This window comes from Wolffia australiana, chromosome 9, assembly GCF_029677425.1.
Source record: "Wolffia australiana isolate 7733 chromosome 9, ASM2967742v1".
Taxonomy (NCBI): Eukaryota; Viridiplantae; Streptophyta; class Magnoliopsida; order Alismatales; family Araceae; genus Wolffia; species Wolffia australiana.
Genome location: NC_135843.1, coordinates 14,645,248 through 14,657,358, shown reverse-complemented (window position 1 = coordinate 14,657,358; position 12,111 = coordinate 14,645,248). Strand labels below are relative to the sequence as shown.

At 44.2% G+C, this 12,111-nt stretch overlaps 1 non-coding gene and 1 pseudogene across 1 annotated transcript; both read right to left on the bottom strand.

Annotated features, from left to right (window-relative positions):
* Positions 1–2,844: 2,844 nt before the first annotated feature.
* On the bottom strand, positions 2,845–2,918 carry TRNAW-CCA (transfer RNA tryptophan (anticodon CCA)). The gene has a single exon. It is a non-coding gene; the product is annotated as a tRNA-Trp (tRNA).
* A 3,003-nt stretch (positions 2,919–5,921) lies between these two features.
* LOC144707414 (NADH-ubiquinone oxidoreductase chain 2 pseudogene) lies at positions 5,922–7,109 on the bottom strand (annotated as a pseudogene).
* Between the last annotated feature and the right edge of the window lie 5,002 nt (positions 7,110–12,111).

Sequence of the window (12,111 nt, the reverse complement as noted above, 5' to 3'; positions counted from 1 at the left end):
AGAACAACATATTCAAACCATATAAATATACTCAAGCTTAACTATCATCTTTACATCCGTTTTCCATTTAAATATGGTTGATGCTAACTCTCATCAAGTTCAATTGTTCCCTGAACTGGCTTCGGGGGACCAGGAGTATCTTGTGTACAGTAAACAGGTCCAATCCATGTTGTGTCATATGAATTGCGAGTCACATGTTTTCCCATAGTGGTAATGACTAGACTTCAGTTGTGTCTTGCTTCAAATTAAAAGGGGTAGGGAAATCAAGGGTTAGTTGGGAGAAATCACCATCATATTTACTGTTGGAACTAGATTGGATATAATGTGTTACTACCTCTAATAAGTCCTCTAATTATAACCTATCACAATTTCAGTTACACATAATTAATTGTGTAAGCACTCTACTCTTAGTGTGATTGAATGATTACTAGAGTTATATCATATAAATTGAATGAGCTTCAAATCTTTACTCATCAAATGCAGGAACTTCCAAAGAAGGAAACAAGTCAACATCATCAAAATGGAAGAAATATTTACACACAACAATACGAAGCACCTGCAGAAGAAGAAATTTCTGCAACTCAGGTAAAACTTTCAACCAACAAGACAAAAGTGTGGAAACCATGAATTTGTAGCGAAAAAACAAACTAAAAATCGAACAAAAATCTTGGCTTCTCAGAATCATCCCAAATAAAGAAAAAGCGGAGTGGCCAAGTTCCATAGTCATCATCACAAATGACCGCTACCAAAACTTACAATCCAAAGGCCATAAAACTCTTTATAATATATGATGTTGATGTCCAAATGCCTCCTCGAACAATGTATTTAACCATTATATCAATACAAATTTATTTTTCTAAAAAAGAGACTGACATATAAATAGAGATAGAGATAAACATTGCTATAAAACTAGAGATAAAAGAAGAGATAAAGATAGAGATAAACATAGGTATATACAAATAAATAGAGAAAGAGATACAGATAGGAATAGAGATAAAGATAGATATAGAGAGAAAGATAGATAAAGAGATAGACTTAGAGATAAAGATGACAATAAACCTAGAAATAGCGCTAGAAATAGAGATAGAAATAGAGAGATAGAGATAGAGATAGAGCTATAGATAGAGATAGAGTTAGAGATAGAGAGAGAGAGATAAAGATACAGATAAAGATCGAGATACATATAGAGATCGAGATAGAGATAGAGATATAGATAGAGATAGGAATAGAGATAAAGATACATATAGAGAGAAAGATAGATATAGAGATAGACTTAGGGAGAAAGATGACGATAAACCTGGAAATAGCGTTAGAAATAGAGATAGCGATAGAGAGTTAGAGATAGAGATAGAGATAGAGCTATAGATAGAGATAGTGATAGAGAGAGATAGAGATATAGATAAAGATCGAGATAGATATAGAGATCGAGATAGAAATAGAGATAGAGATAGAGATAGAGATAGAAATAGAGATAGCGATAGAGATAGAGATACAGATGGAAATAGTGATAGAGATAGATATAGCGATAGAGATAGAGATAGAGATAGAGATATAGATAGAGATAGAGATATAGTAGAGATAAAGATAGAGATAGAGATAGAGATAGAGCTAGAGATAGAGACAGAGATAGAGATAGAGATAAAGATAGAGATAGAGTGATGTAACACGACCTGCCGGGATCGAGCGGCTCGCGTTAACACCACAAGGAATGGAGGGTAGAGCGGCGGAGCGGCAGCACGGGGCGGACGCTTCGGCAATAGTGATTCGGTGGACCTGGCTTTCGGTAGGAAATGGTTGATGATGGCGGTGATGTCAACACGTCCTCGGAGTAGTCTCGACGAGGAAGTGAGATGACGGCAACGCCCACAAGCTGTAAATCTTGGATCTCCAAGAAGCGCCCTCGGAGTAGTCTTGATGAGGAGGCGGTGACGATACCGAAGAGTTGCTCAGCTTGAATCTTTAAGAACGGCCTCGGAGTGGTCTCGACGAGGTCGCAAGGTGGGACTCACGGAGTAATCTCGACGTGAGAATGTATAGTGATGACTCACGGAGTAGTCTCGATGTGAGGGAGTGACTACAAACAAACTATGAAGGCAGCGACATAAGGCGGCTGCGTCTACATCCTATCGAAGGACTAAGAAGGCTACAACTAACTACGAAGGCTATACCTAGAAGGTTCTAACTAAGAAGGCTTGTGACTATGACGGTTCTAACTAACTACGAACGGACGGTCACGGACGTTAGCATCAGCGGCGGCGGGTTGCCAACAAGTCCTCGGAGTAGTCTCGACGAAGAAATGTTGGCGACAACAACCACCAAGAACTGAAAGTCTTGATTCTTCTGGATTCGTCCCAGGGTAGTCTCGACGGGGCGGATGGAGATGACTGGAGGGGTCCGACCCGGCCATGGCACTAGGCAAGCAGAGGCGACCGTGGGCGGCCGAGGCGACGGAGAGACCGGAACCAGTATGGACGGCTGAAGGCGGCTAACGGAGTAGGTGGTCGACAGCGAGTGAGGTCGAGAGGACCGGGGCGGCCGCGGTGGCCATGGGGCCGTGGTGACCGCGGAGGCCATCGAGATCATGGTGGCCACGGAGATCGTCGGGACCTTGGCAGCCGCAGTGGCCGAGGAGACAGTGGCAGCCGTCTTCATCTTAATCTTCACGCTCGTCTTCATCTTAATCTTCACGCTCGTCTTCATCTTCATCTTCACGCTCGCTCACTCGCGTCTTCATCCTCATATATTCACCGCTTCCGCGCCTCTCCGCAGGAATTTGAGTTGTAATTCAACTTTTTCAGTTAAGTTAGTTTCTTGTTTGTTATTCAATATAACAAAGAACATATTCACGCTCTGTAGGATTTGAACCCACGACATTGGGTTTTGGAGACCCACGTTCTACCGAACTGAACTAAGAGCGCTTTCTTATGAAAGAAGATACAACTGTATGGCAAAGAATTTCCTTGCATATAGTCTCATAAAATGCGAAATTATGCCCAATTATAATCGATCTCAATTAATCCCTCTTACCCATAGGATAAGTAATTGGTAGGGATGAAAGGATTTGAACCCGTGACATTTTTTACCCAAACCAAACGCGCTACCAAGCAGCGCTACATCCCCCTTTTTACAGTGTCATTGTAGAGATTCCCTTTCTTGTTTTCCACCTCGTTATTTCTTCCATCGAAGAAGATTGCCATTTTGGCTTTTTTGTTGAATATACTATAAACTATATACTTAAAAATAAATAAATAATGATTTGGTTCCGGAGGGGTCTTTTTTTTTTAGGGGCAAGCAAAATCCCATCTACTGGCGGTACATAGACATTTTGGTTATATTATAAATCGAGGGATCCTTTATTTAGTTCCAGCATCTAATCATACATGTATTACAATAAAGAAGGAAACACAGGTTATGTTATATAATAACATTCCCTGCTTGTGCTGATTACTCTAAGGTTTGGGTTTTTAGCAGGTTTTTCTTGCAGAACCTTCGTCGCTCCCGCTCTCGCGCCTTCGGAATTTCAGGTCGAACCTTTTTAAATTCTATTTATTGTTATTGATATGGAAGAAGAAATGAAGAGATACAAAGAATTCTATGTGAGTAATTTGATTCTAAGAAATAAATAAATAAATCAACAATATTGAGATTGATTTATCTCTTAGAATTTGCTTTTTAATTTGATTGATTTATTTATTCCATTCCTACATGCAGAGGAAAAGGATGTTAATTTAGAAGAAAATAAGAGCAGATTTACTCTACCCCTTTTTACCTTTCATGATAAATTAGCTAATGTAACGAAAAACAAAAAAGAAATAGCATTGAAGTGTATTTTTATTGACCAATTAGAATTGCCTTCCAGAACCTATAACTGTCTCAAAAGGTCCAACATACATACATTATCGGACCTTCTGAGTAACAGTCAAGAAGACCTTATGAAAATTGAATATCTTCGTAGAGAAGATATACAACAGATAGTCGATATTCTACAGAAGCATTTCACAATGACTTTAGCTAAGAATAAATTGGCATTTTAAATAGAGCACAATTAGTTCATTATTTTCCTTATTTCTGTTTTCTAGAAAAAAGGTTTATTTTGATTTTAGAGAGAATAGAAAAAAGAAGAGAATTTGTAATCTTAAGGTAAGGACAATTCGTATTCAGATAGATTTATAATAGTGTATCTAGGGAATAGTCAATTAAAAGTTAATTTTATTCCCTAGATACCTCCGTATTTAACGGTTGGATTGATTTAATTTAATCAATTAAATCCATTTAAAAAAGACCTAAAGTAAGAGATTTATCAATAGGTAATGTTGCTCCAATACCTAACCAAATTGCTACTACAGTACCAATCAAAAAGACTGTTGTAGCTACTGGTCGACGAAATGGATTTTGGAATTTATTGACATTTTCCAAAAAAGGTACGGTTAATAATCCCGCTGGTACTGAAGCCATTAAAAGAACACCCAATAACTTATTAGGTACTGTGCGAAGTATTTGAAATACAGGAAAGAAGTACCATTCAGGTAATATCTCCAAAGGAGTTGCAAATGGATCCGCCGGTTCACCAATCATTGAAGGTTCTAGCACCGCTAAGCCTACGTTACACGCTATAGTACCCAAAATAACTACTGGAAAAATATATAAAAGATCATTTGGCCATGCGGGTTCTCCGTAATAATTATGTCCCATCCCTTTAGCCAATTTAGCTCTTAATACAGGATCATTCAAGTCAGGTTTCTTTGTTATTGGGATAGGTGAATTCTTAAAGATACACCCCCCGAAGGAACCGGACATGAGAATTTTTCATCATCCGGCTCGAGCAAGAATAAAATGAAAGAAATGACAGAAATAGATACATATTCAATCTGTATTTCCGACATATCCACCTGTATATAATGACTCTAGTTTAAGAATGAAGTTTTTACATACAAGTAAATGCTCAATATCCACGTGGGCTTACAAACTTGATCGTGATCAAGTGCTTTTTGGATTATCTCATATCTTGTCATTGTTAGTTTTTCTCACAATATTGAGATTGTATCTCTTAGAATTTAAAAATCAATCAAATAAATCAAATTACTTTATTTCTTAGAATAATAAATAAATTTATGTGAGTAATAAATAAATCAATCAAATTTGCTTTCTGGGCCCAAAGCAGTGCAGTTTTGGGCCCAGAAAGCGAAGGTTCTGAGGTTCTGAGGTTACGATGAAGGTGATGCCAATCAAAGTAAATAATGCTGAGCCTCCACACTTTTTTTCCGTGCCCTACATGCGCTTAGCGCCATTGGCGCTTTGCTCTCCTCTGTATTCTTTATTGGGCCAGTTGGATGGACTTCGCGTTCTTTCCCAACAAAAAAAGGAAAGGGCTGTATCACATGAGATGTCGATTCGTTTTCCGCCCCAAATGAGATAGAGAATTTTCATGCTGAACCTTGCAGAACTTATTTTTCAGATAACTTCTTAGCTCCATGCTGATTCATCTTCATCTTTATTGACTTCTTATCAGATTCAGATTCATCTTGACTCCGCTCCGTCGCGTCTTCATCTTAATCTGAACGCTCCTCGCGCCTCATATATTCACCTCATACTCGTTCTGATTAAAATCAGTTATTATCCGCTCCCGCTCAGAAACTTCGCGCTCAGAACCTTTATCTTTCTGAGTCGAGGCCCGCCCGGCTCGTGTCGTTCTAACTACCGACAGGCTCAGTATCTGATCACGCAGTAACGATCGGGAGTCCTATTACACCTAAGGCCCTTCAATTCACCAAACCCAGGTTCATCTTATAGTGATTGTGGAAGTAGGCGGTTGATGTATCAGACTCGACTCTGTCTTTCGTAGTATGCATTCCCATCCGTGTCGCAACGGATTCGGTAAGCTACGTGTCCGGTGCACTGAAAACAGCCTTCTGTCCCCAACCTTACTCATGGCAACCTTCCGCCGCCCAACAACCTATAAAGCTAGTAACTATTCCCACTGGGCTAGGAAGTAAGCCCCACAACCCAAAGGCGAAGAACAAATAGAATTTGCTACAAAAGCCGGCTAGCGAGGTATTCCTGCGTGTGAGAACATTGTAATGGAGAAGGTCATAGCGAAATAGGATTACGTTTGGCTAGGCGCCCAAATCCGCTATATATTTGACACGGTTTGCGTAATGCTGGAACTATGGCGAATGCATCTATCGTCATTGATGCATAAATAAAGATACCAATTAGTAGTGATTGAATTCCTCTATGGTTCCACATGATAAACCAGTACGAATATAACCTACATGTCCAATCGAACTATGAGCTAGAGGTCTTTTGACTTTCGTTTGGGCGATGCTCCTAAGATCATAGAAGCAATGCTACTGAAAAAGAAGATTTGTTGCAATGTATCTCCATAGGAACCAACAATAGAAACACGTGACATATTTGCAGAAATAAGAAGTGGATGAAATAATCTCTAACATCTACATGTTGTTTCTTGATGACAGAAATCATGTGAAGGAAAATAGCAATTTGAAGGCTTCCATGAGGATGGTATTGATGGATATATAAATGGAGAAAGAATTTTGCAGTACGCCAAATGAATTAGTTAAATTTCAACCTAGGACAAGGATGAAAAAAATTTGTGATGAAGTTGAGGTTGAACCTTTCTTATGCAAAATTCTTTTTACAGATTGGCATGATTATTTATTTGAATTGAAATGGCAATCTTCTAGTGCTGGCTCTCGTGCTGGCTCTCTAATTAGGCGCTCCTGCGGAGGGATGACGTCTGATCGGTGGTCAAATCCCTCGTAATCATAATTGAGGTCGTGGATGAGTCTCCCTTGGGGTCCTTGTCGAGCAACCCATGACGGGTTGCGAGGTCACCTTGGGCGGCGGGACCCACGTCAACTCCTTGCTCGGACGTCCGTTGGCCGGCGAACATACGCTCCATGCGTTCCATCTTCGCAGTCATGGCGCGGAAGTAGGTCCCTGTTTGTCCGGTAGCTCCTCTCGAAGCGGTTGCTGGCGTGGTGCTCCTCCCCGTCCTCGTCCTCGACCCCGTGTGGGGGTCGCTCTGGGGGTGTACTTGAGAACGGGGGACTTCCCGTGGGGTCGTCGACATACGGCCGCCCTATCATCGTAATCACTAGGCGAGGCGTCGTCGAGGGATCGCGGTGAGCCGCGTGGCGAGTGCTGCGGCTCGCGGGACGCACTGGGAAGTTTCGGTGGGCCCGATGTACCGGGAGCACCCGTACCGTCGGGTGTGGTCTGCGTAGCCTCCACATGCGGTAGGACGGGGTCAGCTACCGGGTTCGCGGGTTGGGGTCATTAGAGGGCAATCTCATTGCCCCTCTCATCGTGCGATGGTTCGGTTTGTCGCAGGGAGGTAGAACCTCCGCGTTGTGCCATCCGTGCGGATCGCGTCTCTATGGCCATTCCTAGGGATCCTATATGATTGCTCGAAAAGACGATGTAATGCGGATGCAACTATATGCGATGCAGAGTCGGAGGCGTGCTGTGGGCGACCACAATCTTGCTCTGATACCAATTTGATGTCGGACGTCGTCAAGACGTCGTCCGGTCGTCACTAAGGGTAGCGGCTCGGTATCGAATCTGGATCTCAATCGGACGACGACGGTAGTGTCATCCGAGAATGCTGACGGGCAGGTATAAATGATGACGATGAATGCGTGAAAGTCCTACTGTCGTACGTGCGTGCGCCGAAGTGCGGTGTTGCCGTTCTAGAGATTGACGGGGTCGCGCCTAGTGAGGTCAAACAGACCTCCCGAACCTCGCCCGAGGGGGTCGAGGGCGAGTATTTCGCCGAACGGGGAAACCCCGCTAAAGTGCTCACACGCGTTGGATGACCACGACTCGTACCAGGTAGGTAAGACTCTCGTATAGATAATCGTCGTTTTCTCAACCTGTCTCGCTCTCACCTATCTAACCCGAGCGCGGAGGAGGCAATACGAAAGTATACTGAAGAAAGTAAGAGACGTAAAGGGGTAGCAGGGTAAGGGGGGTAGCTTCGTCGCGCTGGCGACGGATATCTTGTGTCACTAAGATCTGGAGAATAGGGCTGTGAGGCCGAGGACACAGGTGTCGGAATGGCGTGGGGTGGAACGAGGCGACGGTGCCGATGTGTGGTGGGGTGAGCGGAGGCCTGGCGCGTAGAGAAGATCGGGCGTTGCACAGATCGGCCCAGCGTGCGCGTAGCCACGGCACGGGCAGCAGGCGGCGCGGAGCACACGGCGGCAGCAGTCTGCTCAGGACGGCTGACACGGGGCGCACCAGAGCCGTGTTGCGCGGGCAGTCACAGTGCAGACATTGCGAGAGGTGAGCGCGCGGGGCGGTGGCGTTCGGCAGGCGCGGCGGGTGCAGCGCACTGCAGGCTGCCGCGGTGGCACTAGGATTGGCAGAGACGACGGCCCCAAGGAGACCTGACTGGTTTACGCGAGAGGACGGCCTGTGTGCGCGTCAAATTCATAGGCAACCCACCGCGGATGGTCGCAGGGCCAATCAGACGGTAGGAATGTCCTTCGGCGGCGGCAGGGTCGGACGGCGACTACCAATGGTGGTGCGTCGGCGACGGCAACCGCGAGAGGCGATGATACGGCCGGTCGGGTGACGGGGAGACCAATCGACGGCGGCGGAGTCGGGGCAACGGTGGCGGACGAGTGGAAACCGGCAAAGCCGACCATATGCGAGAGATCGGTCGGCAGCGGCGGGTTGGCCGGCGGCTGAAGCGGGGGTGGCGGCGCGATCAGGACCTTCTCCTTTCTCTCTTCGTCCTCCTCTCCTTCTTCCTCCTTTTCATCTTCCTTCTTCTTGTTCTTCTTTCTTCTTCTTCCTTTCCTCCCCGATTGTGACTCTTGAGATTCCAACGTTATAAATTTTCAATGAAATAAATAACAGTGTTTAGGGGGGGGGCGCCCTCCCCTCCCTTTTATAGGAGAGAAGAAAATGGGCCCCCATAACAACAAAAGGGAAAAAGAAAAGGGAAGAAAATAATGGGGTTTGTAAGGCCCACTAAGGTAGGTGGGAGGGGAAGGTATCCTCATATGGGTTCTTCCCCTCACTACAACGACAAAATGAAGGACGGAAAGAAAATAAGGAACGACTAAGTAGGATGATCCGAAGACGAAGATGGCGCGTTGTCATGCTGAGTATCTGAACCCGGGGTCGCGCGTCGATGCAGCGGCTTGTCCTGTCGGCTGGACACGTGTCGGTGACAGGCTCAATGACGGTGCTGGCTCCTCGCGCGACGACGGTGTCTGACGGTGCCACGCCATCAGGGTCAATGATGACCGGAGGCGAACGTATGAGGCCGGAGACAGCCATGGGCGGTCGAAGGCGGCCGTAGGGGAGGCCGCTGGTGGCGGCGGCTTGGAGATCGACGGGAGCCGGAATCGACCGAGGGGCGGCCGGGAAGGGTCGTGGCCGATCAGAGAGAAGGCGGACGCAGCCACAGATGATTAGAAGCCACCGTGGTGGCTAGGCAGCTGGAAGTGTCCGCGGGGACCTGAAGCGGTCGCAGCGGCGCGTGGAGGCTGGAGGGCGGTCGGAGAGGCCAGAAGCCGTGGAGGCTGGTCAGGGCGACTGTAGGCACCCCACGATGGTGGTTGAGGAAGCTCGGTAGCCTCCAAGGCGGCGGAGCTGGCGGCGCCCGCGATGTCGGCGCCAGAGTTCCGACGAGGTCGACGGGAAGAAGCCCTAACGCCCAAATCTTGATGGCAATATCGTAATTTTGCCAAACTTCCAAAAAAACTAAAACTCTGAAAAAACACTTCTAAAACGAGTAGAAAATTCAAAGGACTACACATTGAAAAACTCTCTTTCGATTTCAATTCTCTGTTTTCCGTACATGGGGCAACCTTCCTTTTATAGGGAAGGAGGGAGCCCAAATCAGTTAGGGAATTACAAACGAACAACCAAACAAACAGAAAACAACAAAACAAAACAAAAAAGAAAGATAACTCCTTAAGGCCTGATGGTCCCCCATCATAGAGATAGAGATAGAGATAGAGATAGAGATAGAGATAGAGATAGAGATAGAGATAGAGATAAAGATAGCGATAGATGTAGAGATAGAGATTGAGACAGAGCTAGAGATTGAGATAGAGAAAGAGATAGAGATAGAGATAGAGATAGAGAAAGAGATAGAGATAGCATTGAAATAGAGATAGAGATAGATATAGAGATACTGATAGAGATACGATAGAGATAGAGATAGAGATAGCGATAGAGATATACATATAGATAGAGATAGAGACAGCAATAGAGATAGAAATGGAGACAGAGATAGAGATAGAGAGAGATAGAGATAGACATAGAGATAGAGATAGAGATAGAGACAGAGATAGAGATAGAGATAGAAATAGAGATGGAGATAGAGATAGGGATAGATATAGAGATACAGATAGACATAGAGATTGAGATAGTGATAATAATAAAGATAAAGATATTGATGGAGGCATAGATATAGATCGATATAGAGATAGATATACAAATAGAGATAGAGATAGCGATGGAGATAAAGATCGGGATTGAGATAGAGATAGTGATGTAAGACTGTGGGAATCGGGATCAGATTGCTCATGTTACAACACAGATGAACAATCAATGTATGTGATGGTTATCAATTTGCAGATTTTTGTGTAAACCAATGAGAATGATGTAGCAATTGCTGACTATGAAAGGCAAACGACTTAGGATTGGGGAGTGAACCATTGAGGGTTAGACATTTATTGAGCCGACAAGGTCAACCAGATGTCTATGTAGTGCGAGATACAACGTGTCTAAAGGCGTCCACGACCTCTAGTAATGGGTGACCTAACGATTATCAAAATAAAGTTCTACCTCTCAAGCCAAGGTGACTATCATAATGAATCAAGTAGCCGAAGACATTAGTGAAATAATAAGAATGCCACAATTTGAAAAAGGGGAAACGTGTTACCTGATAGGTTCAGACCCAAATGTCTGGGAGGGAGTCGTTTCACGGAAGATAGCAGAGTCGTTGGTGGACGGCAAGTGTCGGCGTAGTACGGCGCGTGCGAAGTGCGCTGAGGGTGCGTGGAGCACATGAAATGAACGAACGACCACTGCGACACCCTTTCAGACCATATGTCACTCACCCCGCCCAACGATGCATCGATAAGGTTCACCATTGTTTACCAAATTTTGGTAGAATCAGACCAGACCGATACCGTCGGTTCGTGTTTCATGGTTTAACCGATAGTTCGATACAGGTTTTGGTTCAAACCGGCAACCGGACTGAAACCAAACTGGAAGAGAAAGAAGTAAAAATATTACATATTTTCACTTGGAACCATGGGGGCTCGAACCCAGGTCTGCACCCCTCCGGTGCTCATAGCCTTTAGCCAACTTAGCCATGAAACTTTTACGAGAACAGTAAATATAAATGATATATTCGTAGACAATAACTTTGTCCCTATTGAATTTTTGAAATAGAAAACCCTTAAAACACTTACATAAATCTTCTTTGATTATGTCATCAATCAATAGTGAAAATGCTTTAATTACATTCTAACATTGATTCATTGACTTGTCAACATCTTAATTTTTTAACTTTGATCATGATTTTTAGTTGGTATTCATGACTGAACGATATGTTTTACCAAACTGAATCGATCTTTGACTGAATCGAGACTGCACCGAATTTCAGGTATAGGTTTAGGTTTTTGCGAAAAAATGGTACCGAGACTGACACCGTCATTCCCTACGCGTCGAGAATTTCTTGCATCCCACTTTGCACTACTCTTGTGCCAAAGGTCCATTCTTCGCTCTTTGGTGTCATTGTTTCTTGTCTATTTTTCCACCGTCGTCTGACTTAGTCGAATAGGTTTGAATCTTCTCGTGATCAAGTGTTTGAGATATTGAATTTGGAGATTTGTTTTCACCACGGTGATTGTAATATAGTCCTCCCACTCTCGAGCAAGGAAAGGGGTTGCACCATCATCATTTTCACTGAATTTCAATGTTCAAAATCAATTGTAATGATTAGTGGTCTGTGTTATCCATCCTGAGTTGAGTTAGCAGCCTATCCTACTTGTGTAAGTCCTAGCCATCCTACATCAAATTGGTATCAGTGCCTAACATGTGTATGCCTTCCTTCCCTAC